The sequence below is a fragment of the Rhinolophus sinicus genome, chromosome 1, assembly GCF_057876585.1.
Source record: "Rhinolophus sinicus isolate RSI-liver-muscle chromosome 1, RSI-T2T, whole genome shotgun sequence".
Classification (NCBI taxonomy): Eukaryota; Metazoa; Chordata; class Mammalia; order Chiroptera; family Rhinolophidae; genus Rhinolophus; species Rhinolophus sinicus.
Genome location: NC_142501.1, coordinates 146731417 through 146745040, shown reverse-complemented (window position 1 = coordinate 146745040; position 13624 = coordinate 146731417). Strand labels below are relative to the sequence as shown.

Below are 13624 nucleotides of genomic sequence, written 5' to 3'. Positions count from 1 at the left end.
AGAAAATAGGCCCTCATCAGATAACCCCATAGATGTTTACTACAGACATTTAAGTCCAAGTTCAAGAGAGAGTTCAGGTTTGGAAGCCATCAGCATATGGATGGTAATGATGCCATGGGAGGAGACAGAGATCATTTAGGGAAAATGTGTGCAAATGGAAGAGAAGGCCAAAGAAAAAGAGCTTTAAGATCTAACATTAATGACAATGGACTGAGAAAAAGTTACCTTGATGGAGACTGAAAAAGAAAGATGAAAGGGATAGGAGGCAGTCAAAAGAATATGAGAATATTCATAGGAGAACACATGTTGTGAAGCCAGAGGGAAGGGGGTTCAAGATGAGGTTGTGTAAAAGGTGGCAGAGAAGCCAAATGTCTTGGAATGAGCAAGAAGAGATCTTTGGAAGCTAAAAGCAAGAGCAAGTTTGATAGAATTGCAGGGACATGAGCAAGACTGTTGCCGGTGGAGGTGTGAGTGGAAAGTGAGAAAGTAGTGACAGCATGTTACTGTCATATCTCCGAGGAAATTGGAAGCTCCTCTAATGCACATAATATTATTTTTGTGTATGTAGATATATGACTAGTGAAATTTGCCACAGCTCCGTGATTGTTTTTATTTATAGTTTTGACACTTTGAATCATAAATTCTGATTCTATAACCATGTTTTATGCAAATAAGAACTTCCCAGGCTTATGTTCATGATGAATATATAGATTCTTTCCTACCAAGGCAATAGAAACTATGGAAAAAGTGTATAAGCACTATGTGTAGTAAAATCATAAGATGCCCATTAAAAGAATGATACTTCATGTTACTATAGTGCATTGCAATTCTCAATGCATTTTTACTTTCATATCACATTTTATAAATTGTAAGTAGATAAGAACTTCTTCCTTCTAAGCAATCTAAATTACCCAAATACCATGAGGTATTCCTCTGATATTCAACCCACTGACAAGATAAGACCCGTCAACACACAGGTAGCTAGTGAGGGCTAAATAGAGTTTGACATAAACTGTATATTCAGAGGAGGCTGACATTTTCTCAAGTAACAAACTTCTCTTTCTATGCAACAAGTCAAATAGATCGAAATAATGCTTTGGGGTATTAAAAATTCAGAATTTGACTCCTCAAAATTGTTTATGGCCTGGTAATTTTAAATCTCATAACCCCTTTCACTTTCTCATGACTATAGAATTAAATTTCTTTGATAAGTTTCAGCTAAAACGATACACATATGGAATAAGTGGAAACCAAGTTGAGAAAATAAAAATGCTCCCCACTGCACCATGCAAAGTCCAGTTTACCCAAACCCAGAATATCTAAATCTCCTAATGTGAGCCTAAAAACATGCTGAGACTGGTAGACTGGAAGTTATGAATAATTGGAAAAATTACTTTCTCAAAAGTCACACAAAAATCCTATCAACTCAGTACAATACACTTATCCTTTTAGTGCAAGCCTAATAATGAAATGCTCAGTGGCTCAATTTTTTCCTGCTTCAAAGTTGATGGCATCCACAGTAATGGAAACTTCTGCCTGGATCAAGTTATTTCAGTAGTCGCTACCTGTTCTGGATCACCCAGTTAACCCTAATGTAATAGGTTAGAAATGCTTGACTTGACACTATAAATAGCATTATCTTAGATACAGTCTCATATTATTAATAACTGATTTAAATACAGACTATTAATTATCCTGAGATCAATATTGTTTGAGACATCAGATCTTATAGAGAATTTCGCCTCAACCTAGTCAAGTCACTTGAAGTAGACAGGATTGAAAGTGCATCACGGAGCTAAGGGAAATATTTCCAGTCCTCAGGTTTAAGGAGATACACAACAGGTAAGATTGGGCCTCAGGCACAAGCAAAATATTGTGCACAATCAATTATTTTCCCCTTTGGGAAATAAACAAAAGGCAGTTGAACACAAAGCTACTGAACACTTGTGGATTGAAGTTAATCTAATGTGGAGTCAAGGCTCAACATTAAGTAAACTCACTCCTTTTTTTTTTTTTTTTTCTGAATGGTAGACATACTTCTGATTTCTGCAGATGTTCAATATTCCTCTGTTTTCCAGACTTTGTCCCAGAGGCATAAACAATTCAGAGATATTAGTTCATTCATGTCTGAGATAACGACCACTATAGATGCATTATCTTAACAGTGATGATAATTGTACCTCAATTTACTTTACATCTGGGATCCCTGAGAACATGTATAGTTAGCAGCAGAGAATTTACACCACTGTAGTCCTTCGACATACTACTAATCCAAGTACTTAACACGTAACACATACCTCCAGGGTTGTGAGCAATGCAGAAAAAGTACACTCAGTCCTGTTAGGGAAGAAATAGTGACATGAATGCATGGTTAGTTGAGTTTTGCTTAGTAAACACACAGAGCTTTAAACACAGGCAGCAACCCTGAGTCCCTGCATGAAAAACTGGTCTATGGTATGGCCTGGTCATTGAGGGTCCAGTGGGCAGAAGAAGAGAAGGAAAAAAGACACAGAAAAGAGGTCCTCCCCAGAGTGGCATGGAGAAGCTCTACAAACACTTAAATCAGGAGCGAGCACCGAATTTACTATCAGGATGACTCACAGAAAACCTGTATGTGCATCAGCTGAGCCGGGTAAGCAAAGAGGCAGAGGAGGGAAATTTCGGAGAAGAGCAAGTAGTCTGAATGGGTTGCTGGGAAGGGGTATGAGGCGTCTTCTCGGTGGATGGCATGTGAATCACCACCAGGTTTCAAAGATCCTAGAATGACTGGCTCAGAAGCAATGGGGAGCCAAGGACCACTTTTGTGCAGAGGAGTAACAGGACCACAGCTCCGTCCCAAGGGAGTCATGGATGGTAAAAGCTCATGGAAGAAGTAGATCTGAAGATGAAAAGAGGTTCACTTTAGGAGATGCTAACGTAAGGATGATTTCTAAGGGAGTTTTCATACCCTCAAAAATATGCCTTTATGAAAAAGTTCTGATCAAGAGTGTCTTAAGGCTTTTAGCACTTTTCTTCCACCTGGGCAAAATGTAAACTCAGGTTTTGTTCTCCTTGAAGCCTAGTTCTTCAGTCTGCTCAGGCAAAAATCAACTCAACTAAAAGAGGAAAAGAAAGGATAAATTGGCTCCTTGACTGAATTGACCAAACAATTAATTCAAAACAGTCAACCAAGCAGTACCATTCAATCTAGAGACATATCTCTTCAGGACTAAAAGAAGAAGAGTCAAGACCTCTTCCCCCAAGGTTACAACTGTACAGGATGAAATAATGCTTTTATCAAACAATTAGATCTCTCAGCAAAATCAATTACTGATGATTGTATCCCAGATTCCTGAGAGAACCGCAGCATAAAAAGTGGTCCTTTGTAAGTTGTCAAGGGCAAGGACACAGAGGTTTAAAATCTTTTTTGATAACCATAATGGTCATTAATGCATGAAATGCTTTGATCTTTATATTTTCTAAGAAAATGAAATTTTATAGCAAAGAGATAGTCTATTTTTTTTAGGATAAATGCATTCATTTAATGCTTTAGGAAGACAATTTGATATTTCTCAAAAGGGTTGATAGCATAAATGATTTGTCTGTCTTATATTTCCTGTTTCCTACAGGCAAAAAGGTTTTAAAATATCACATTTCCAAATACAAAATTCTTAATGCCATGTTGAGGAGGCATGGTTTCTGTGGTTTTAGAAAGACTGGCATTTAAAGTGGGGTACGTGAAACTGCAACTTCCTTGATAGTAAGAAAATACATCTTTCCCATCAATATAGAAACCACGCTCTGATATGACCTTGTGATCGTCTTTGTATGAATTTTAATGTTTTGGCTATAACAGATTGTCTTCCATGTTCTTTTGTCTAGGTAATTGAAAATGTAAGGTATGCTTACATTGAATGAATGAGTCCCAGTAGGAAGAAAACCTTGTTTTAGTGAAGCTTGTTATGGATTTGGTGTCAAATGCTACACTTCTGAAGTGAAATCGCTCTTTTAACTAATAGTCGCCATCTCAAAACTACAAAATACTAATATATTTTTTTAAGTCACAATTGCTTTTTAAAAATTGAAGAGCAGAATTAGGTTTAACAAAGTAAGCATCTCAGCTCAAAGTGCTTTGTTTTAGGCAACAGAAAATGTATTTTTTTAAGGAATATTAATATCTTTAAGCAATTCTTAGACTCCATAGTGTGCCAAGCCCCCTACCGGTCTCAACAGTCCTTCTTATGTTATACTCAGCCACTTCACATGCATTTTTATTTAGTACCTGTTATTAAAAGCATTTCAGCTCTCTGCTTCTGTGGTTGTTCATGACGTTAAAGGTTAGAGCCAATGTACTACACATGACCTGCTCTTCAAGTATTTATTTCATAAGTCTGATTATCTGAGTACTAAAAGAGAAGTACTACAAACAAGATTGAGCTGCCTTTTTAAATTATTTTATTAGGAGCATTTTGGTGTGTGTGTGGGGGGGGGGGTGTATTGAGAACGTATATTTTTCTTCCCTTGCCTCTCCATTGCTAACAGAAGCTTTTTCAACCTATAGATAAAGCTGCAGGCATAGTGGTTAACTGTGCTTGTTTTTTGGTCAAGTTGTTACTATCTTTGATTTTTGGTGACATTAACACATACATACTTGAGTTATTTCTTTAAGTAGGTCTCGTTTACTAAAACATCCATTTCCTGAATCCTTAGATGCTGAATAGTGTTACACAAAACCTTTAGGAATTAATTCCAAAAATTATCAAAACATGGACTGGTGGAATTAATCTTGAGCCCAGCTGAGTCAGGAGAAACAGGGGCCTTGAGAACAGGGGCCATCTCTATGGGTTCAATATTGAATACTCCTCATTTGGCTCAAAGTTTTTTTCAGAGTAGCTATCCAATAAATAAACGTTAAAAAGAAAATTGAGTGAAATCAATTGAATGAGCAGGGCCTCCTCTGCCCATTATCAGCTACATGGCAAATCATTGAACATCTGCAAGGGTACAAACTAGACTCCTTGGGTAAATATCCCATGGTTAGACTTTGCTTGGCGAAAACAATATTTTTGGTTTTAATGCCTTTATAAGAGACATATCTCCAATTCTCTATCAACTTTACCACTTCCTGTTATTGCAAAGCTCAAAGGCCTTCCCCAGGTAGCTTACCTGCCTGGTCCCTGAATGCATTTGAGATTGTAACCCCTAATTATTAATTAATATGTGCTCTCTAATTTTCTCTAAACGCTTATTTTTAAAAGGTAAAATGAAGCTGAACTACGTTCTTATTGAGAAAGGAAGAAAATTTAATATTCTCAGCAGTGCCTCAGAAAAAATAAACTAGCAATACTAACAATTAAGTTATTTTATGAATTTAACAGTATGAATACCAAACATGAAGTATCTTTCTTTCTTTAACAAAATAGCACATCCAGCATTGTCTTGTTACATGATGGAGTCATCTATTATGTGTGAAATTGTGCACTGCTTTGGTAATAATTTTCTAAATACGTATAAGCCACAGATCACAGAATTTCAAATCTTATAGTTTATATGCAGCATACTTTGAGAGTACTTCCATGAAGAACTTCTAAGTATTTTGTCATTTTGGAGGCATGCAATAAAATTATTCTGGGTGAAATAAACTGTTAGGAAACCATAATTTAATATGCATTTCTACCAATAAACCAATGTAAATTACATTCCCACAGAAGAAGAGACCATCAAATGATAACCAATATTTTCCATATATGACATCAAACAATTACATAAACTATTTCACACTGTATATTAAAGGAATAAAAAACGCCTGTCATCTTTTACCATGTACATATTCATATAAGAGTACTACTAATACCATATGCATTGCTTACCTTATTTCTTAACTATTTATATTTAACCAAAACAATTAAAAACTTGTCCATGAAAAAATACATATTTCACTTACACATACCACTAGAAATTTCCAGAGATGAGCATGTACAGTAATGAAATCTTAAAATCTATTTTTATGTCTAGTAAAACCCTTCCATTTCCTTACCAATCAGTGTAACTGATTCCATGCCTTTGACCCTGATAAATTATATTTTAAAAGTCTGATATTTAGTATCTTAAAACTAATCACACATAGATTAGAAAATCTTCACAGTTACAAAAACATGGAATAGATCCCTCCCTTCTGTCAGTAAGAGCCTCCCTAGTAGATTAAGTATTGTTTAGCAAAAACACATGACTAACACGGAAACAATTTAATTTCAAAACTATCGACCAAACTACAACTAAAGCACTTAACGCAAAAAGCCACTAATTACTTATTTTCTTTATTAACTGCCTGCAGAACAATACTGGAACACGCACAGCAGTGTGCTGGAGATGTACCCATTGTCTCCATAATTGAAGTTCCAGGCAGAGCGCTCTCAGGAGCATATTTATGACACAATCCTACCTGTCCACAGACTTAGAGTACAATGAACCAAATTGCACACCCTGATGTTTTCGTTGGCATTAACTTTGCTCTTACTTTTTGATTTGATGAAGGGGTTGATGGTCTCCTGGCTGAGCATGGTAAATGCCTGAATGCTGTAAGACAACTGGAACCAATTTATCCCTGGGCAGAAGCATCTCCTCCTAATGGAAATGGCAGATGTCCAGGCCTACCCTTCCAGGAATATGAGTAGCTACTTTGTGTCAGCTACAAGGTGTTAAGCACGATAGTATTGTTTAGACTTGTTTGTTTTAATAGCAGCTCCTTCTCTCTTGAGCTAATACACTGCAACAACTCTTTTGGAAAAAAAAAAAATGCAAAAAGTTTCTGGTAAAAAAAATAAGGAGGAGTATGTTGTTTAGAGGAATGCAATGGGAGAAAATGTTCAAATGTAATCCAAATATAGAGAGGAACCTAGTGAATTTTCAAAATAAATAGGAAAGACATATAAATATCTTTAATATATTACAGTGAAAAAAATTAATGAGCTCTGAAGTTTGATTGACCAAGGTTTGAAACCCTACCACTTTCTAATTATATAAATTTGGGCAACTTATTGAAACTCTCAATCTCGGGGAGGGGGGGTGCTTGTTGTTGTTCTGTGTTTTAGATTAATAACGTAAACTGTAATTTTTTTTTTTTTTTAAAGCAGACTGTTGTGATCATTAAATTAGATAACCCATATCAGAATGCCTGGCATAAGTTGGTACTTAATGAACAAGTGAACTCTCCCTACTACCACTCCAAATAGATTTACTGCCTGCCTCAACTTATTATACAATTTGATGCTTCCCAGCTTTCAAGGGAGAGGAAGGAAACAGTGACCCTACTCTCCATCTAAGAATGGTGTGCAAATATGTAGCGCATGAAATTCTCCGGCCCACACAAACCACCTGACTTGAGCTAGGTTGTGTCCATTACTGAGAGTCAGATATGTCTGGGCATTTCTAGTGGTCCAGAAAGATGGCCCAACCAAGATATGTTTGTATGGGACCTGGAAACCTCATTGCTAAGGCTCGATGAGTAAGGGGATAAACATGCATTGTGACTTGGTAAATGAGGTCTCCCAAGTCAACTTGGATGGTACATGAAGAAAACACAGCAAACTGACCTGATACCGAAGCCAGGGATGGGAATGTTGGTTCACTGTAGCATCAATCAAACCTATCTATGGATTAGACCCATGGAGATGTCTGGGTTCTAGCTTAGAGAGAAAAATCTGTAAGTAAAAAATGCAAGAGCTTATTCGTATTGTAAAATATTGATGACCAAGAGCACTATATTGAAACCTCTGAAACAGTCTAACAAAGAGGAGAAAGACATTCCCTTCCAATTCACCAAGGACCCTGCACAAGTTGGTCTGTCTGAGGCCTGCAGTGCATCCATCATGATGGCTGCCCCAGCAGTGGCAACACCTCCAAAGACACCGGGGACTGACAAAAAGCTAGCAAGCAGGACAGGAAGGCAGTGATGCCAGGCCAAGCACTTTGCCCTCGCCTGGAGCTTCTATATTTAATGGTTGAAGCAAGAATTAATAACTAATGACATTCTGACTATCATGGCTATTACTATGGTCCCATGTCTAGCCCCAGGTTGGTGAAGTCTAGGGAAACTTGGGTTATTTTTTCCAGTGCATGCCAAGCTTGATATTACATCCACTGTCAATTCTCCCTTTCTTTACTCACTCTAATCCTTCCAAAAAAATAAAATAAAAAGATAAAGAATAAAAGAAAAAAAAAGAAAGGAAGGAAGGAAGGAAGGAAAGGAAGGAAGGAAGGAAGGAAGGAAGGAAGGAAGGAAGGAAGGAAGGAAGGGAAAAAAACAGGTAGGAATAGAACAAAAGTGAAGTAGTTAAGGCTTTCCATTTTTAATTTTTTGTTTTTATTTATATGGCTAATTAAATTTCTAGCCCTTCATCTAAAGTAACCAAACTCTGTTGCAGTTGTTGTTTATCACCATAGAAGTATTTTGTTCTTTTAAAAAAGCCAAGTGTTCACAGCCTACTTCATTCAGCAAATATCTGAATTGGCAAGAATAGGGGTGGTTTGCAAAATATTTTGCTAATGAGAATAGCATAACCCACACTTTTCTAATTGTCATCTAGCAAGCTGTCAACTAAACAATACAGCTTTTCAAAATAAATATTTTTAAGTGGAAGCTTACAATAGTAGGTAACTCTTTCTGGAGGATTTTGTTAACTTTGAGGGTGTAACCTCTGGTAAAGTATTACCTGTTACATTTCATTTATTTTTATAGCACTACTCATTTGCTCTAACAAAGCTTGTATGTGAAAGATGTAAGAGCACAAGAACCTCAGGCAGCCATCAGACTTCTCCTGCCTTATGTTTTATTCAGTCAATCAACGTGGCTGCCATTCTGTATCCCTAAAATACAAAGATGTCCAATGATTCTGCAGACAGCTAAAAAGGGTGCACACAACCTATAAGCCCCAGGATGCATCAGACAGGAATTGACTCAAATCAAGAAGCCTCATATCCTTTAAGTCCTTTAAAGTCATAGGGTGACATTTCTCATAGTGTCAGGAGCCATTAGAACATGCTGAATTAGCAGCACAACTTACTGAGGATTAGGCTAATTTGACAGAAGACGCAGGACACCTTCTCCACACCTCCTCACTTTAATTTCAATCTGCTATCCAGTAGCTAAAGGTGAAAAAGTGAGTGACCTGTGCCAGTAACTCTGAGACTAAGTTGACAGAGCAGAATTGCTCTTCTTCAGATGTCAGAGTAACCACGATGCATGATGTTGATAGGGGTCAGACTGCCTAAGACATATATTTTCATTCACCTCCTTAGAGATTGGACCTGACAAAACTGTAATAGCTTATTGAGTTTCAAATGACAATGACATACTGGGTATTTTCAAGCACTTTTATTTTTCTTACTTCCTGTGACTGGTTAGAAAAGAAGACTGTTATCCCACAAAATAATAATTCTACATTTCAAAATAATTTTTTTTCACAGAACATAATTTTATAACAGAGCTATATGCTTCCCTCTATGTTATACATACATAGAATACTGAAGCCAATACATGTATAAAGTTTATAGTTACATTTCCACAAGTTTAACTAGAATCTACCTACAGCTCCTTCTGTATAAACAAACAACATGAAACAATCAACATGATCGGGGCCAGCAAACTTTTTCTGTAAAGGACCAGAGAGTAGATAGTTTCAGCTTTACAGGCCACACGGTCTCCGATGCAACTAAACTCTGCTCTTGTACCGTGAAAGCAGCCATGGACTTTATATAACAAATAGGTTTGGCTATGTTCCAATAAAACTTTATTTATAGACACTAAAATTTGATTTATATAATAACCATGTGTCATGAAATATTCTTCTTTTGAATTTTTTCAACCATTTCAAAATGTGAAAACCATTCTTATCTCACAGGCCACACAAAAACAGAGGGTGGGCAGATTTGGTCCAGAGGTAAAGCCTAGATATCAAGTTTTAAAAAAATATTCTGAACCATCATCTTGTTTCAAATTCTCCAAGCTTCATCTGTTGATGCTGAGGGCCTGGAAGAACACTTGGTATGTCTCAACTTGAATGTGCATAGGAATCACCCAGGAGATCTCCTTAAAATACAGATTCTGAGTTGGAGAGTCTGGGATGGGACCCAGATTCTGCATTTCTAACAAGTTGCATATCTACCAAGTGATACTCTTGCTCTTGGTCTGTGATCCACACTTTGAGTGGCAAGGCTTAGAGCATATACAGTTAGAGTTTAACCAAACATTCCAAGGTAAGCCAACTTATTCAAACAGTAAGTTTTTATTGAAGGTCTACTATATGTCCACTTCTATGCTAAGTGCCAAGGAAGAGTCAGAAAAATATATAAAATATAATCCTTTCCCACCGGGAGCTTACAGTCAAGATAAACACCCATGAAACAAGAATAAATAAAAAGGGCTAAATTAAGGAGACTTTAAGTGATAAGGGAGTTCAGAGAAGCAGAATGATGAATGAAATCCAGGAAAGCACAAGAGACTATATAAGCCTTGACCTGAACCACAAAAATGATAAAAGAGAAGAAAGGCTAAAGACAACATTAGCAAACATATAAAAGCAGAAATGCAAGGGTGGTTCTAGAATGTCTGGCAAGGAAGTAGGTGCAGAAAGCTATCTGATTGGGAGGGGTGGTGTCTGAAGTTATTACTTAGGTGATGTGTTTCTTGTGAGAGGCTTGGGGAACTGTTAATGGAAATGGAGCGGAGATTCACAGAACTCCTCAATAAGACATCCCTTGGTGCCAGTATGTAGGCACCTCAGAGAAACTCTCCTAAAAGTTTGGCTTCTTTCAAAGAGGGTTCCTTTAGGAACACATCTAGTTATCCTATATTATTACGGTTAAGTTGGAGCAGAAGCCAACAGCTTCAGCAGTTTACTACAGGAAATGACATGTTTGAGGTGTCCAATGCTAAGCATATTTATTAGGGTTGCCTTTCCTAATGAGAAGGGATTTAACTATTACTCTCTGTCACTTCAGCAAATTTTTGCCTAAAATCCTACTTTTAAGAGTTGCTTATTTTAGATTAAGACCATGCTTCTCAAACTCAGAATACACGGCAATATGCAGAGTACGAAAACACAGGGAAAAAAATGGTGCATCTTCCCAAAGCATCAATTTCACTGATTTAGTAAAAATTAAAATTAAACAATTTAACTGTAATCTAAAATGTTATTTTTATAATAAAAACATGGATATATTATGAAATAAAATGCAAAATATACATGATTTCTTTTTTAAATGTTAAATCAAATTATTTCAAAAAATACAGGGTTTAAGCCTAAAGCTTTGGACTCTACTTTGAGAGGCTATGAGGATGTAAGTTTACTCTCCTCAACCTTAAGGAGTTCTTTGCTGAAAATCTTTGAAAAGTTTTAGATCAATGTCCACCTTTGAGTACTATACAGCAGTTAAAGATGAAGGACTAGAATATTCATAACAATTTAGCTGGATTTTAAAAACATCCTGTAAGTAAAAAGGGCCTGAAAGCAAATGAGATCTAGTACATAGTATCTGATTTACATAAATTAAAATATATGCAAGTAAAATAAAAATGTATAATCTACAAGAATACAAATGGAAGGATACACATTAAATACATTAGAATGGTTACTATTGGAGTATAGGGAATGGAAATGAGAAAAGACTAAACAAACAAGTAAAAGAGAGACATTGCATGTGTAATGATTTTAATACGTGTAATTAAATCAAACCTCTGTGCTTAAGACTCACAAAGGACTACTGAGTTAAGCCATCACAGAGTATAAAGCTTTTCTTTTTAACTGAAGGTATCTTTGGGTATCTGTCATTAAATCTTCATTAGCATCTAGGAAATAATTAATTATCAGGGCAATTTGTGAGAATCTGACAAGATAACAACAGAGGAAAAACAGAGAAGAAAAAAGAGGAAGAGTGCTCGCTTCGGCAGCACATATACTAAAATTGGAACGATACAGAGAAGATTAGCATGGCCCCTGCGCAAGGATGACACGCAAATTCGTGAAGCGTTCCATATTTTTGTGGGATTACATCAAACTAAAAAGCTTTTTCACAGCAAAGGAAACCATCAATAAAACAAAAAGGGATCCTACTGATTGGGAAAAGATATTTACCAATGATATATCTGATAAGGGGTTAATATCACAAATTTATAAAAAACTCACTCAACTCAACTCCAAAAAAACAAACAACCCAATTAAAAAATGGGCAGAGGACATGAAGAGACATTTTTCTAAAAAGGACACACAAATGGCAAACAGACATATGAAGAAATGTTCAACCTCACTAACCATTAGAGAAATGCAAATAAAAACCACAATGAGATACCACCTTACCCCAGTCAGGATGGCTATCATCAATAAACCAACAAACAACAAGTGCTGGCGTGGATGCGGAGAAAAGGGAATGCTGGTGCACTGTTGGTGGGAATGCAGATTGGTGCAGCCACTATGGAAAACAGTTTGGAGGTATCTCAAAAATCTGAAAATGGAACTACCTTATGATCCAGCAATCCCACTCCTAGGTATCTATCCGGAGAAATCCAAAACTCCAATTCAAAAATCTTTATGCACTCCTATGTTTATTGCAGCACTATACACAATAGCCAAGACCTGGAAACAACCGAAATGCCCATCAGTAGATGACTGGATTAAGAAACTGTGGTACATTTATACAATGGAGTATTACGCAGCCATAAAGAAGAAAGAAATCTTACCATTTGCAACAACATGGATGGACCTAGAGAACATTATGTTAAGTGAAATAAGTCAGAAAGAGAAAGACAAATACCATATGATCTCACTTATATGCGGAATCTAAAGAAAAGAATAAGTGAATGAACTAATCAGAAACAGTTTTGGAAACATGGAGGAAAAACAGAGGGTTGCTAGAGGGGCGGGGGGGTGGGGATAAGGGGAAGGTGAGAGGTTTTGGGAACGTACAGAGGGATAGTGGATGGGGGGAGGGGGGTTCACACAGTGTGAGGGATATAAATGATAAACGTCTAAGTTTTGCTTTGTCTTGTGCACCTGAAACTAATTAAAAAAAAAAAAAAAAGAGGAAGAGAGAAGAGGCAACAAAATAGTAAGAATTATTTTATACTTAAAATTTCCCAGGCATTTGGGCCAAGTCTTTCATATGCATGATCTGAGGTAAATACTATTATTATTCCCAGGTGACAGATGAGGAAACTGAGGCTTAGAGAGTTCAAAGAAGGAAGCTGGTAAGATCACCCAGCTTGTAAGAGGCAGACAGTTTTCAGACTTTGATGTGTCCGTCCTTTGATCCAAACTCCTATGTACACTACTGTGCATTGCTTAGGGTGAGAAGTAGCCAAGGGTAGCATAAGGTCAAGATTCACTGGAGTAGAGATATTGACCAGTGTAGGGAGAGGACCGCTAAAGAAGGGGATTGAAGGGAGCTAGGAGAAGATATTGGAAGGCACTGAACAAAACTATACACTTCAAACTTTGTCCTTAGCCAGCCTTAAAGTTTATGATTATTTTTCAAATTCAGCTATAATTATCTACAGTTCATTATGCACAACTAACATCATTATTTCTTAAACACTTTGTGCCAAACATTTTTACAGCAACCTCTGGGGGGAAAAAAAATGTTCAATTTGAGA

At 36.7% G+C, this 13624-nt stretch overlaps 1 long non-coding RNA gene and 1 other non-coding gene across 2 annotated transcripts in view; one reads left to right on the top strand and one right to left on the bottom strand.

Moving 5' to 3' along the window:
* Nucleotides 1-13624, bottom strand: part of LOC141568315 (uncharacterized) — a 696414-nt gene that overhangs the window by 281082 nt on the left and 401708 nt on the right. The gene's annotated exons all lie outside the window — the stretch shown is intronic.
* Nucleotides 11911-12017, top strand: LOC148759282 (U6 spliceosomal RNA). Its single transcript, XR_016019602.1, has one exon. It is a non-coding gene; the product is annotated as a U6 spliceosomal RNA (small nuclear RNA).